This window comes from Heterodontus francisci, chromosome 13 (assembly GCF_036365525.1).
Source record: "Heterodontus francisci isolate sHetFra1 chromosome 13, sHetFra1.hap1, whole genome shotgun sequence".
In the NCBI taxonomy this organism is placed as follows: domain Eukaryota; kingdom Metazoa; phylum Chordata; class Chondrichthyes; order Heterodontiformes; family Heterodontidae; genus Heterodontus; species Heterodontus francisci.
In genome coordinates, this window is record NC_090383.1 from 89158653 (window position 1) to 89172719 (window position 14067).

Consider the following 14067-nt stretch of genomic DNA (forward strand, 5'->3'; position numbering starts at 1 on the left):
AGCAGGCTACCTACTTATTTTCTTGGCTAAGATTCTATGTGGTACGGGGAGACCACAGAGGGGAAGTGAAGCAAATAATAAAAGTAATAAAAAATTCTTCAGTAATCTTTCACAACTTAAAAATATTATTGAAAAGGATCAAATTTTGTATGTCTTTATTCCATTTTAGTTTCAGCATGTGTAATTTAGTGAGCTGAGTAAACATATTACAAATTGGTCTTTCTATAATAAGCAGGTTACAGAATTTCTGATCCAACCATAACATTTCTTGGCAAATGATCAGGGTTTAACTATAGTATGTCCTGAGTGCTGCTGACCATGCCATACTGGCAAAGCCTGAAGCAAAGTAGCCAGCAGTAAACTTTGTTTTCCTTTAAAAAATGTTTTTTTGTCCTCACCTTGGTGAGGAATGTTAGTGCTGGGGAGTAAGGACAATTTTAAAATCTGAAACCCCGACATGAGGTTTTGTCTGCTGGGAGCATGAGAGCACTCTCTCTCTCTCTGTGGCACTCTCTCTCTCTCTCTGTGGCATTCTCTCTCTCTCTCTCTCTGTGGCATTCTCTCTCTCTCTCTCTCTCTGTGGCTCTCTCTCTCTCTCCAATAAAATAAATGGGGGAGAAAAGTGGGAGGCTCTGTTCTGAATTCCCGATATATACTGTCAGTAGACAAAATTTAATGTCAGGGGAGTAAATTTATTAAATAACTGCTTAATTCTCCAATGTTTTTCAATTAGTGGGGGCAAGTTTGACTTTCTGTGATACTGTAAAACCTGTTTTACATCTCTCCCAATTTTGATCTCCCTTGAAGTCAGGTTCTCCAGCATGAGCTTTCTTTTTGAAATGCATATTGGCTGCTTCTAATTATTTCTTTTTCATCTTTCATATTTACTCATTTCATCTTTAATTAAACCGTGTAAGATTTTCCCTACCACAGATGTCAAATTTGAGAGAGGGAGAGCGAGAGGGAAAGAGATAAAGAGAGAAAAGAGCTTTCATCCCATGAATCTGGGTTGGATTCAAAGCCATGGCCCAAAGGAGAAAGAACAGAGAGTGAATTCAGTGCACTATCAAGACCTCCAGCTTCATTTTAAATTTTCTTTCTCTAACAAAGTAAAAGGTCGAGATAGCTGGCCTTGGTACTATTTGACCTCTTTATCCAGTGTGAAGCTCAGTCATACACATCGGAACAGTTCCAGGGTCAAATCGTACTCTGTGCTGTATTAGCTAATCTCAGCCGGGGCACAGAAAAAGTTAGCCACAGTGCCTCTGGGAGGTGCTTTTCAACCAGGTTTTCTGGTCCAGATTGGTCTCCAAAAGCCCCTGTTGTAAGTGTGAGTGCATTGACATTGGCTTCACAAGATCAGGCTCAGCATTACTGCCTTTAGCAGCTGAAACTTAATGGCAATTTTTTGTGGTCCCTTCAAAAGCAAACCCTTACTAGTTGAGCTGTATAAGTCAGAGAGAGTGCTATCGGCCCAGTTGTCCAAAAACATGCTCAATGCTGATGAATGCTTCATGCTGGTAACGGATGCTCATGAAATGACTCCTTTACTGTCGAGCTTCAAACATGAGTAATAGATCTTTGGATGAATACTGCAGGGCAAGCTGCCACATGTGGAGCCATTCCACAGCAAGAATCAGTAGAAGAGGGGAGAAAACTTGGCAAAATATTGAAAAGTGAGAGTATGACTGGACGTGGGAGTCTCAGTACAGACTGTCCTTCGATACTCATGAAAACTATATTTACATAGCCCGATGCAGCAGATCGCACGTGGGAGCACAGCTGTGTTTTGTGCATCTGTTGCAATCTTATAACAGCTATTTTTCAGGAGGATTCCTCCGTGAATGAGCATACAGGCACCAGAATTGTTACTGTACTGACTTGGAAGCAACTATCCAGCAGAATTTAGCTGTGCCACTATTACTTTAGCAACTGTTATACTTGTAAAAAATTCATAATGCTTCTTAGTTTGTTTTGGTATGTCTGCCACTTTGAGAGCTGAATGGCTTTTACCCATTCTGTGCTTTCGTGCATCATCACTCCATGTTACTAAATAAATGGCATCCATTTTACAAATATGATCTAAACTTTTTCATCCATTTAGAGTACAGCAAGTTACACAACAATCAATCTACCGTAGCCTTTGCTGCAGTTAGTCCCCTGTGCAGACAGTGCACAGTTTTGTTTTACCTGGATTTGTTCGAACATTGGCTAGGGGAGAGGTTTCTGCTCCTGAGCACTGATGCAGCAACCTTTGCGTGAAGTATACATGGGCAGCAGGCAAGGACAGGGGCACAGTCAGCTATGGCAGCCTCCACAGTTGAATAGATTGGTGAAATGCACTGTCATAGCTTAACATCAAGAGACCACTTGGGCACAGAGGATGATTGGCACCTGTGGATCTAATACCTCCAAGAGGGAGTCAGTGTCATCAGGAGAGGAGGGGAGCAATTTGGACAGTAAATGTGAAAGACATATGGTCCTGAGTTTCTTTCCTTGAATATTATTCCTATAATTTGAGACAATTTGTTCAGCTGGAACAAGCTGAGCTGTGAAGAAGCAAGTGCTAAAATATGCTAAAAAAAAAGTTCAGTGAAAAACAAATTATTCATATTTTTGTGTTTAAGAAGTTTAATTTAAACCAAAAAGACAATGTTCTTATGCAAGAAAAGATTTTTGGAAAATTTAATTGGTGAATGCAGTCAGAAATATGAATACATAATAAAAATGGAATGTACAATTAGGAAGAGGTTCAAAGTACTTGGGTGTGGTTCACAGAATCCCTCAAGGCCAATCCCTCATCTTCTTTCACTCCTTCCCAGGAAGGGAAAAAAATACAGGCCAGAAAGAAACAATTTAATGTAGTGTCCAATCGGAAGCTAGGCAAGGGTAGCAACTCGACCTAGCAGGACTGCTGATCAATGTAGGAAAAACCCAATGACTTAGAAATTTGGGTGTTGCAGGGTGAGGCCAAAGGCACACCTGATGTTGGGATCGGGGAGGTTGTGGGGGGGGCGGGGGGCGGCAACAGTTGAGTTGAGAAGCAGTGGTGTGGGCGGTGTGGAGGAGGTAGCAGTGGTGATCAGAAGAGGGAGTGGTGGCTGACAGAAGCCCGTGCTCTTTGAGTATGGGGTCCCGACTCTCCAAAGATGTTGATTGCTGCCACTGTGCCTTTGTAACGATTATGTCTTGTGATGCCCAGAGCTTCTTAAATAATCACACTTTAGACACAGCTACTGGATCTTGCATCATATTTTCTCACATCTCTTCATGTGTGGTGGAATGATATGGGGGGAAATATGATGGAGGCGACACAGGTCTCATGTTGCTTCCTTTGGGGAAGGCCCGCTGAATGACAAGCCAATCAGATATGTGAGAGGCCTAGAGCGGACCTATCCTGGGACCAGAACCCCTGGGGCAGGAAGTCCCGCCTGACGAGAGCTGCCGGCCAATCAGAGACCGGCTGCTCCTTTGCTCAGCATCGCCATCGGGAAGGCGGTGGGTGCTGCCGGAAGGACACCTACCGGTGGCCCAGGATCATGGAGTGACCCACGTCAGAGGTAAGTGATGGCGGGAGGGGTTTCGTGGAGTGGGGGTCATGGGGAAGCTGTGAGGGTGTCACAGCAAGGCAGGGGGATGGGTCTCAATGTCCCCCACTTTCCCGATGCTGGGTCCCTGGATCAGGCACTAAGTTGCTTTGAGCCAGGGTCCCCTGCTGCAGACCACAAGCAACTCTGCACGGGTTTGCATGTTGTGCTCCCCACATGGCAACAGGCTTGCCCGCCATTGGATTAATACCACCAGCAGCAGGAGATCTTAATTGGGCAATAATTACCCCTTAAGGGCCTCAACTGGCAGCAGGCGGGAAGGCTGTTCATGGGCTATCCTGCCGTGACTTAATTGGAATGGAGGCAGGTGTCCCCACCTGCCACCATCCTGCCCAATTAAATGCCCTTTCGGCCTCCAAACTCGCCACGGGGTCCAGCATTAAATATCACCTACATTTTGTATTTCATACACAGGTTATAGTGCAGTAGTAGATGTGGTATTGTAGAGCTATATATACATATGCTTGAACAATGTAGTTCCTAAGCCATTTTGGATAATATAACAATATAAGAACCACCCAACCCTGGAGACCTTCTAAACCCTGGAGACCAAGGCCAAATGAGTTTCCTCAATACTTGCACACACATTCCCACAGCATCCTCAGGACCATGCCAGGAAAGCAAATGTACCAATACTTTCCCACAAGTAATATGAGAACCAAATTGACAATGACTCCACAAATTATGTATGCCAAATTATGAAAAATAGCATTCATTAAAGAAAAGAAGTTAGGTACATCATATTTTGAAAAAATTCTTCTTGCTATTTTCATGTTTTGTTCATTTTAGTGAGACAAACATCAGATGATTCCAGAAAACTGTAAGTGGGTTTGGAACAAACAAGTATGCAAATCTAATTTACTGTGCGTTTGAACCATTGACTAATCTTGTATGTTGAAAGTATTGGCAAAATTGAGCGTTTCAAACTGAAATCATATGGCCCCATTTAAAGTAAGTAGTGATGTGCCAATCTACAAACATTATGACTGCTAACGAAGTAGCATTCTAGAGCACTCTGAGCCATGGCTTCTATCTCAGAACACTTTCATTAGCAAAGATATGGCAGAGGTGCCTCCAGATTTGAAGAATCAGGGCTAAATAGCTGTTGAAAAAACAAGTATATTGACTGCTTCAGGCAATGTGCAACACATCATGTGATCATGCAGACTTGGTATCCAAACCTGGCAGCACTCCACTTGTACAATTGTACAATTTTTTGCAAAAACATGTAGTGCAAATAAACAACACTTATGTGCACTTTTGAAAGAAAGGTATTTTTTAACCACATAAAACCACTCCTGAATTTCAATGCCAGTGATTTCCAAACCTGGATGAAAATGCAATATATCCCCAGGCTGTTTTACTTTCTTGCTGCTTTCCTGTCTTCTAAAACATTTATCTGTAGTTAAGCTTGATTAATTATAATTCATTAGGACACCCTAAAGGCTTTTCTTACACAAAAGGTAAGGTGTGCCCAGGGTAAAAGATTTGTTTTTCAAGGGTTTGTCTGTGAATACATGATCTTTATCAACTGTGAACTATTTGCCTGAGAACCTTAGTAAAAGAGGCTATAAAATATAGATGGATCTAATAAGCATTTTATTTGCAGTGGCTGTGTTTACTTTTGCTTTCTTCTAGTACTGTTATATCAAAGAATAGGCAGAGCTTGTGCTCCGCTGCCTACATTTTTAACATCATAGGTAAGCAGCTATGACTTTGCCCTGAAGATGTCTGAAATATCTTCCTTAAACTACTGGCTTCTAAAATAACAAATGCTCCTTTGAAGAATCATGTGTAGCTTCCCTCTCCAGATTGCTGCTTTAATGTTACACATGACTCTTTTATAATTCACAGAGCATGTCTTGATTGAGGAGGAATTCTTAGCATTATAGAGTAATGTCTTCCTGTACCTGAAGTGGGTGTAGAAATTGTGGCAGAGGGGCCCAAATCTGAATCTCTGATCAGTTTTGTTGAGTTGGGTGTGTCACCTTCTAGGGGTTCAATGAGGGCCGGCGTGTACAAACCATTGATAGGTTCTGTTTCTCTTTTAAGAAAATCTGTGTGGTGTTTTAAGCTTTGCCTATTAATTTTTTTCTCCCAACCTCCACCTGACTCAGGAACAATGGTTGAGGCGACTCAGGTTCAACAAGGAGGTGGTGACAGATCTGTGCCACTCCCTTCAAACTGAGCTGGATCCTCACACCAGGATGATGATGGTGCTACCAGTGGCCATAAAGAATCTTTCCAGGCGGAAGCGTGTGACATTGCCAACATAGGAACATAGGAAATAGGAGCAGGAGTAGGCCATTTGGCCCCTTGAGCCTGCTCTGCCATTCAAGTAGATCATGGCTGATCTTCTACCTCAATGCCATTTTCCCGCACTATCCCCATATCCCTTGATATCTTTAATATCCAGAAATCTATCGATCTCTGTCTTGAACATACTCAATGACTGAGCCTCCATAGCCCTCTGGGGTAGAGAATTCCATAGATTTGCCATCGTCTGAGTGAAGAAATTCCTCCTCATCTCAGTCCTTAATGGCCTACCTCTTAGTCTGAGGCTGTGTCCCCTGGTTCTAGCCCCACCTCACCCGCCACCCCAGCCAGGGGAAACATCCTTCCTGTATCTACCCTGTTGAGCCCTGTAAGAATTTTGCATACTTCGATGAGATCACCTCTCATTCTTCTAAACTCTAGCACATCTACAAACATGCCATCCATCGATGTATCCAGGAGGCGAAGGAGGCCATCTATGCTCGGAGAGATGAATACATTGTATTCTCCCTCAGCACATTCCGCAGTGGTGCAGGGTGCAATTGACTGCACGTATTTGGCTCTATGGCATTCCCATGTCAACGGTAAGAAGTCCAGGAACCGCAAGGACTGCCATTCTCTCAATGTGCAGTTGGTGTGTAACTATGCAGACTACATCATGTCAGTGGATCCTTGGTATCCTGGCAGCAGCCACAGTGCCTTCATTCTGAGGCAGTCTGCCGTTCCTGCCATCTTTGTGCCTCCACAGAGAACCAGAGGCTGGCTGCTTGGGGTCATAGGCTACCTCCAGTACAGGCTTATGAAAGCACCCCCATCCACCACTCGATCATATGATGAGAATGCGTAAGAAAGAGAGCAACACCAGACCTCTGAGGAAAGAACCACTTGGATGTCTGAAAGCATAAGTTTAGAAGTGGAGAGTTGGAGTGAGAGAGGAAGTATAGGGTGTATAGCAAGTGGTCCAGGAGCACACCATCTGCAGCTTGCATTTCATTCCAGATAACAGGACGAGGTGAGGTGGGAGTTTAGAAGTGGCATAAGACAGTAATATACTGTCATCCTGAATGCTCTTGGTAAGGGTCTCGTGAAACAATGTACCATCTCCTTCGTCGGACTCAGCCGCGTCTGTACCCAGCCAGTTCTGTTCTGCTCCCTTATATTGTGGGCAACCTTGTCCTGCAGGACAGAGGGTAGAATGCCAGCAACTATGTTGCACTGTGTTTGGGTAATGTGGCTGCTATGGCTGAATGGCTGGAGATCTATGAAGGCAGCGAGAGGCTGGGCCCATTGCAGGATGAGGTGAAGTCATTTAGGGAAGGCAATCTGCTGTCCTTACCTGGTCTGGCCTACATATGATTCCAGACCCATAGCAATGTGGTTGACTCTTAAATGCCCTCTGAAATGGAGCAAGCCATTCAGTTCAAGGGCTATTAGGGATGGGCAATAAATGCTGGCCTAGTCAGTGACGCCCACATCGCACAAACAAATAAAAAAAACCACACGCACGAATAGGAAGGGTAGATTGGTCAGATTAGAGTCTGGAGCAATAAAAATGGGTATACAGTCTGTGGAGTTTGGTGTCTCGGCTGAGTTTGGTGGTCCTGAGGCTTCAGGTTTGCAGATATGGTTCTTCTGGAGACAGTGATGCAGAAGATTTCCTTCAAGGGGTCTCTGCTTGCTGCAGCGATAGGCCTGGGTGGTTACGGCCAGCAGGCAGGGTTCAAAGCTTGTAAGGTGGACTGGAGAGAGAGGTGTGACACTACTTGGTTCTTCTCTTGTTGGTGTCTAGTTGCTTGTCTCGTTTGCTGCAGAGAAAACACCAGCTGAAACACATAGATGATGGGCCTGTCACATAACTGTCATCCAGTGATTCAACATGATGGCTCAGTGTGTATCCCCTCTTGCAACTTAATCAGTTCATGTCTAGGAATTCCCTTCTCTCAACCAGAGTCCCATTGTTCAAGGTTTGAGTGGATTGTCTCCACCAGTTTAATGTCCAAAATGATTGCATTAATGTCTTGTTAATGGGAGCAAGCTAGGTGGTTCACTCAAAATTCCCCAGACCATTGTTCTGGAGGGGACTGGGCAGACAACTTGTCTCCACCTTGATGCATTTGAATTTAGGAGGCTATCTTAGCTGCCAGCAGTCACCTTTTATCTGTTCCCTTTTCCCTTTGTTAAAATGTAATTCAGGTTTCCAGCCAGTAAATTAAAAAATCATCATTCGGCATAGCACGTTTCCGTGATACCAGGCAGATGTAGCTAGAATTAAACATTCAGAGGATAAATGGTGTATTATCATCCATACTGAGAAGGTCAAATGTGTCCAGAAAAATGAAAGATGATATTTCTCACTCAGCAGCACTCTATAAGGATTGCCAATTCTCCTCAGTTAGAAGCATTCAGCCTTTTAGCTTGGCAATCAGATTTCATTGTGAACTGGGGTAAACAGCCAGTGAAGATGGCTGGAGAAGCTGGTGGCCAAATGGAAATAATGTTGAAAGCTTTGGCCTACATGTTATCATTTTTAAGATCGGTGTTCCATGTAGTCTGGATCCCCTGCAGTATACGTTGTAGTAATGTTTCTCCAGCTTGTCGGCAAACCCCAGTTCTTAGCTTAGTAAGTCTGAAACTATGGCAAACCTTAGTGAGGATGAGAATGCCATGCTAAGACCCACTCATAGCAATGGCAGCTAATGTAGCTGGCCTGTCTGTCCATGACAAGGTTATATCTGGGGATAAACTGTTTCTAGTGTCAGAAGGGTTGGAAATCAGAGGACACAGATTTAAAGTGATAGGCAAAAGAACAAGAGGCGACAGAAATACTTGTTTTTAATGCAGCAAATTATTATGATCTAGAATGTATTGCCTGAAAGTATGTTGGAAACAAATTCAATAGTAACTTTCAAAAGGGAATTGGATAAATACTTGAAGGGAAAATAATTATAGGGCTATGGGGACAGAGCTGTGGAATGGGACTAATTGGCTAACTCCTTCAAAGAGCTGGCACAGGTGGGGTGGGCTGAATTGCCTTCTTCTGTGCTGTATCATTCTCTGATTCTATGTCATGAGAGCCATCGGTGGCTAAGGCTTAAATTGGACAGTTCAGTTTCAGAAACATAGGAATTGGAGTAGGCGGTTCAGCCCTTCGAGCCAGTTCTGACATTCAGTTAGATCAACTTCAAATTGGGCAGAAAATGTATCTTTAAGAAAATGATGGCCCCAGTATTTACAGAGAGGCAGGGATGCAGCAGGGCGAGTAGTAGCAGGTCAGGGTTGGGTTGGGGGGAAACCCAGAAATCCTGGGCTTGTGGAGGACCTGCTGAATTTACCAACAGAACTTCACTATCATATTTTTATTCTGTTTCCTGCTTGGCAGCCGCTGGCTGGGGTGGGGGAAAGCCACTGGTAGAAGGGCGCTGTTGGGGATGGTCCACAGGAATTAGGGAAGGATTAGGCCTTGGAGTTGGGGATTAGGGTTGGAGGCCGGCAATCACGAGGGAGGGAAAGGTTGGGGCTTAGTTTGGGGGTACGTCGTTCAGTGTTGTGCTATGTTCTTAAGTCTTCTTTAAATGATAACTGCAGATTTTATATTTGGATTCAACACAAACACAAGTTATTGCCTTACTTATCTACATTGCATTATTCATGTACAGGTCTTTTCCATGCTGGTGCGTGTCTGCTGTTTGTAAAGCCATGTGCTGAGTGAGTTCTCAAAATGGTGTCTCCTCTTTATATATGCCCGATGATGTCATCAGTCGCATCAATGGCCTGATTTCTTGAAGATACAGTTTCGTAACGGTGAAGTCACCACTACACCATAGGTCAGAGGCTGGCAATCAGGAGGGAGGGAGGAAAAGATTGCGGTTGGGGGTTTGGTTGATCGCGGAGAAGAGGCTGTGATCAACTGAAGGTTTGCTTAGACAATCAACCTAATTAAAACAGATTATCTGTTTGTGAGATCTTGCTGAGCACAAATTGGCTGCTGTGTTTCCCTACAAGACAACGATGACTTTAAAAGTACTTCATTGGCTGTGCAGTGCTTTTGGATGTCCTTGCTCCTTTGGTATGTGAACTATTGCAAGATTCACAGGACTTCAAGTAATACTCAGAAACACATGGGTTTTTATTATAACTTAAACTAGAACACATATATACACAGGTACTACAGGAGCCACACCAACACACTGTGTCAGGCTACACCCACAACTCCCAGGTCATGACTGACGTGACATCACTTCCTCCGGTGACCTTCACTTACAGCTTCTTAAGGTGGTCCCACAACAGTCCTGAGGTCATGAAAGGCTCTATTTAAATAAAAGTCTTTCTTTTCTTTTCAGACAGTGTTACTGCTTGGAACACTGCTCCTTGTATGCAGACGTTTTGAAGTAGGATTACTGGAACATACGTTAAGTTGTGGGAAATTTGTGGGTTGTTTAATGAATACCCCATCACAATTCTCGCTTCCTGTGTTCCCAGCACACATCGGGGTTAATATTATGGGACATCTGTTCATGTTATGTTAACTGGCTAGGCCCTGATGTTATACCACCTAAATTACAAAGCTAAAGCAGTGCAAGGGGACCATTGTAGAGGCAACATTTGAGAATTAATGAGGAAGAACTATCTCAAGGAAGTGCAGATACTGTATTGCTTTATTACAAAGCAAAATATTCACTGCCAGCTCATTTTTCCCATTCTTTTCCAGGTGTGCTTTGACTTCTTGCCATCAGCAACATCAGTTAAAGAATAAAATAGCAAGAAATATCATAAATTACTTTTAAAGTATATAGGACTGATTTTCCTATCCTACATGTTGGAAATGCTCAGGGGGTGGAGACCTATCGCGATGGCCCTAAGGCCTCCATATGGTGCTCAGGGTTTCTGGAGTTCCCCTGAGTGAGGGGAGAAGTAGTGGGCGGCAGAGTTTTTGCCTTTGCAGCAAAGGTAAGCAAAGGACAGGCAAGCTAATGAGGCATGAAATGGCATCACTGACCCTCTCGCCTCATTTACCCCACCTTCCCCCCTCCTCCCCACCCCCACACTGGGAAGGTGCCCAGCAGGCAGCAGTTAGAAGGCCCTTAAGCCAACGGCTGTTACCATTGCAGCACTGTTGCATTTTTGCACCTGTTGCCAGGTGCAAGGCCCTACCAAGGGGTTGGCCTGTGCCTGGTGTGTGTTGTGCTTTAGGTTAAAAACTTGCATATATTGCACATTAGCTGCACTCAGCTTGACTTGCACCCAAGAGCTAGAGGGGAGGAAAAGCACCCTTTATAATTCAGTCATAGGACTTAAACTTGCATTGCGCAAAAATAACTCATTAATCGACACTCCGTTTACATTTTTATAATGCAGAACAGTTGTAAACCTTGTATTCTTCTTTGGGCCTCCTTATCTCGAGAGACAATGGATACGCGCCTGGAGGTGGTCAGTGGTTTGTGAAGCAGCGCCTGGAGTGGCTATAAAGGCCAATTCTGGAGTGACAGGCTCTTCCACAGGTGCTGCAGAGAAATTTGTTTGTTGGGGCTGTTGCACAGTTGGCTCTCCCCTTGCGCCTCTGTCTTTTTTCCTGCCAACTACTAAGTCTCTTTGACTCGCCACAATTTAGCCCCGTCTTTATGGCTGCCCGCCAGCTCTGGCGAATGCTGGCAACTGACTCCCACGACTTGTGATCAATGTCACACGATTTCATGTCACGTTTGCAGACGTCTTTATAACGGAGACATGGACGGCCGGTGGGTCTGATACCAGTGGCGAGCTCGCTGTACAATGTGTCTTTGGGGATCCTGCCATCTTCCATGCGGCTCACATGGCCAAGCCATCTCAAGCGCCGCTGACTCAGTAGTGTGTATAAGCTGGGGGTGTTGGCCGCTTCAAGGACTTCTGTGTTGGAGATATAGTCCTGCCACCTGATGCCAAGTATTCTCCGAAGGCAGCGAAGATGGAATGAATTGAGACGTCGCTCTTGGCTGGCATACGTTGTCCAGGCCTCGCTGCCGTAGAGCAAGGTACTGAGGACACAGGCCTGATACACTCGGACTTTTGTGTTCCGTGTCAGTGCGCCATTTTCCCACACTCTCTTGGCCAGTCTGGACATAGCAGTGGAAGCCTTACCCATGCGCTTGTTGATTTCTGCATCTAGAGACAGGTTACTGGTGATAGTTGAGCCTAGGTAGGTGAACTCTTGAACCACTTCCAGAGCGTGGTCGCCAATATTGATGGATGGAGCATTTCTGACATCCTGCCCCATGATGTTCGTTTTCTTGAGGCTGATGGTTAGGCCAAATTCATTGCAGGCAGACGCAAACCTGTCGATGAGACTCAGCAGGCATTCTTCAGTGTGAGATGTTAAAACAGCATCGTCAGCAAAGAGGAGTTCTCTGATGAGGACTTTCCGTACTTTGGACTTCGCTCTTAGACGGGCAAGGTTGAACAACCTGCCCCCTGATCTTGTGTGGAGGAAAATTCCTTCTTCAGAGGATTTGAACGCATGTGAAAGCAGCAGGGAGAAGAAAATCCCAAAAAGTGTGGGTGCGAGAACACAGCCCTGTTTCACACCACTCAGGATAGGAAAGGGCTCTGATGAGGAGCCATCATGTTGAATTGTGCCTTTCATATTGTCATGGAATGAGGTGATGATACTTAGTAGCTTTGGTGGACATCCGATCTTTTCTAGTAGTCTGAAGAGACCACGTCTGCTGACGAGGTCAAAGGCTTTGGTGAGATCAATGAAAGCAATGTAGAGGGGCATCTGTTGTTCACGGCATTTCTCCTGTATCTGACGAAGGGAGAACAGCATGTCAATAGTCGATCTCTCTGCACGAAAGCCACACTGTGCCTCAGGGTAGACGCGCTCGGCCAGCTTCTGGAGCCTGTTCAGAGCGACTCGAGCAAAGACTTTCCCCACTATGCTGAGCAGGGAGATTCCACGGTAGTTGTTGCAGTCACCGCGGTCACCTTTGTTTTTATAGAGGGTGATGATGTTGGCATCGCGCATGTCCTGGGGTACTGCTCCCTCGTCCCAGCACAGGCATAGCAGTTCATGTAGTGCTGAGAGTATAGCAGGCTTGGCACGAGAGTATAGCAGGCTTGGCACTCTTGATTATTTCAGGGGTAATGCTGTCCTTCCCAGGGGCTTTTCCGCTGGCTAGGGAATCAATGGCATCACTGAGTTCCGATTTGGTTGGCTGTATGTCCAGCTCATCCATGACTGGTAGAGGCTGGGTTGCATTGAGGGCAGTCTCAGTGACAGCATTCTCCCTGGAGTACAGTTCTAGGTAGTGCTCAACCCAGCGGTCCATCTGTTTGCGTTGGTCAGTGATTATGTCCCCCGATTTAGATTTGAGGGGGGCAATCTTCTTGATGGTTGGCCCAAGAGCTCTCTTCATGCCATCATACATTCCTCTGATGTTTCCGGTGTCTGAGGCCAGCTGAATATGACTGCATAGGTGTTGCCAGTAGTCGTTTGCGCAACGCCTAGCTGTTCTTTGTGCAGTACTTCTGGCTGCTTTAAGTGCTGCGGATGTTAAATCGCTGGGGGCTTTCTTGTAGTTCAAAAGTGCAATGCGCTTAGCGGCTATGACAGGTTCCAGCTCTTCATTATGAGATTGAAACCAGTCTGCATTTCTCTTCGCACTTTTGCCGTAGGTGGTCAAAGCTGACTCATAGATGGCGTCTCTGATGTGGGCCCACTTGGTCTCAGCATCCCCTGTGGGAGTGTTTTGAAGGGCTGTTACAAGTGAATTTAGAAATTTTTGTAACAGCTGTGGGTGAGAAATTCTGCTCGTGTTGATGCGCGGGTGGCCCTTCTGCTTGGAATGATGCAACTTCTTTGGTCTGAGTCTAACCTTGCTGCACACCAGGGAGTGGTCGGTGTCGCAGTCCGCACTGTGGAAGCTGCGTGTGATTTGAACACTGTTTAAGGCGGCTCGCCTTGTGACAATGAGGTCTAGCTGGTGCCAACGACGTGATCTTGGGTGCCTCCATGAAACCTGGTGACAGGGTTTAGTGTGAAAGAACGAGTTGGTGATGCAGAGGTTATGATAGGTACACAACTCAAGCAGTCTCTGCCCGTTCTCATTCATCCTTCCAACGCCATAGCGCCCAAGGCAGGAGGGCCATGAGTCATGGTCGGCCCCAACCCTGGCATTAAAGTCCCCCAGCAGGAATAGGTGTTCGGTGTTGG

The 14067-nt window shown here is 45.3% G+C and overlaps 1 long non-coding RNA gene across 1 annotated transcript in view; it reads left to right on the top strand.

Annotated features, from left to right (window-relative positions):
- The window catches only part of LOC137376487 (uncharacterized), a 36722-nt gene that overhangs the window by 4317 nt on the left and 18338 nt on the right, over positions 1–14067 (top strand). The gene's annotated exons all lie outside the window — the stretch shown is intronic.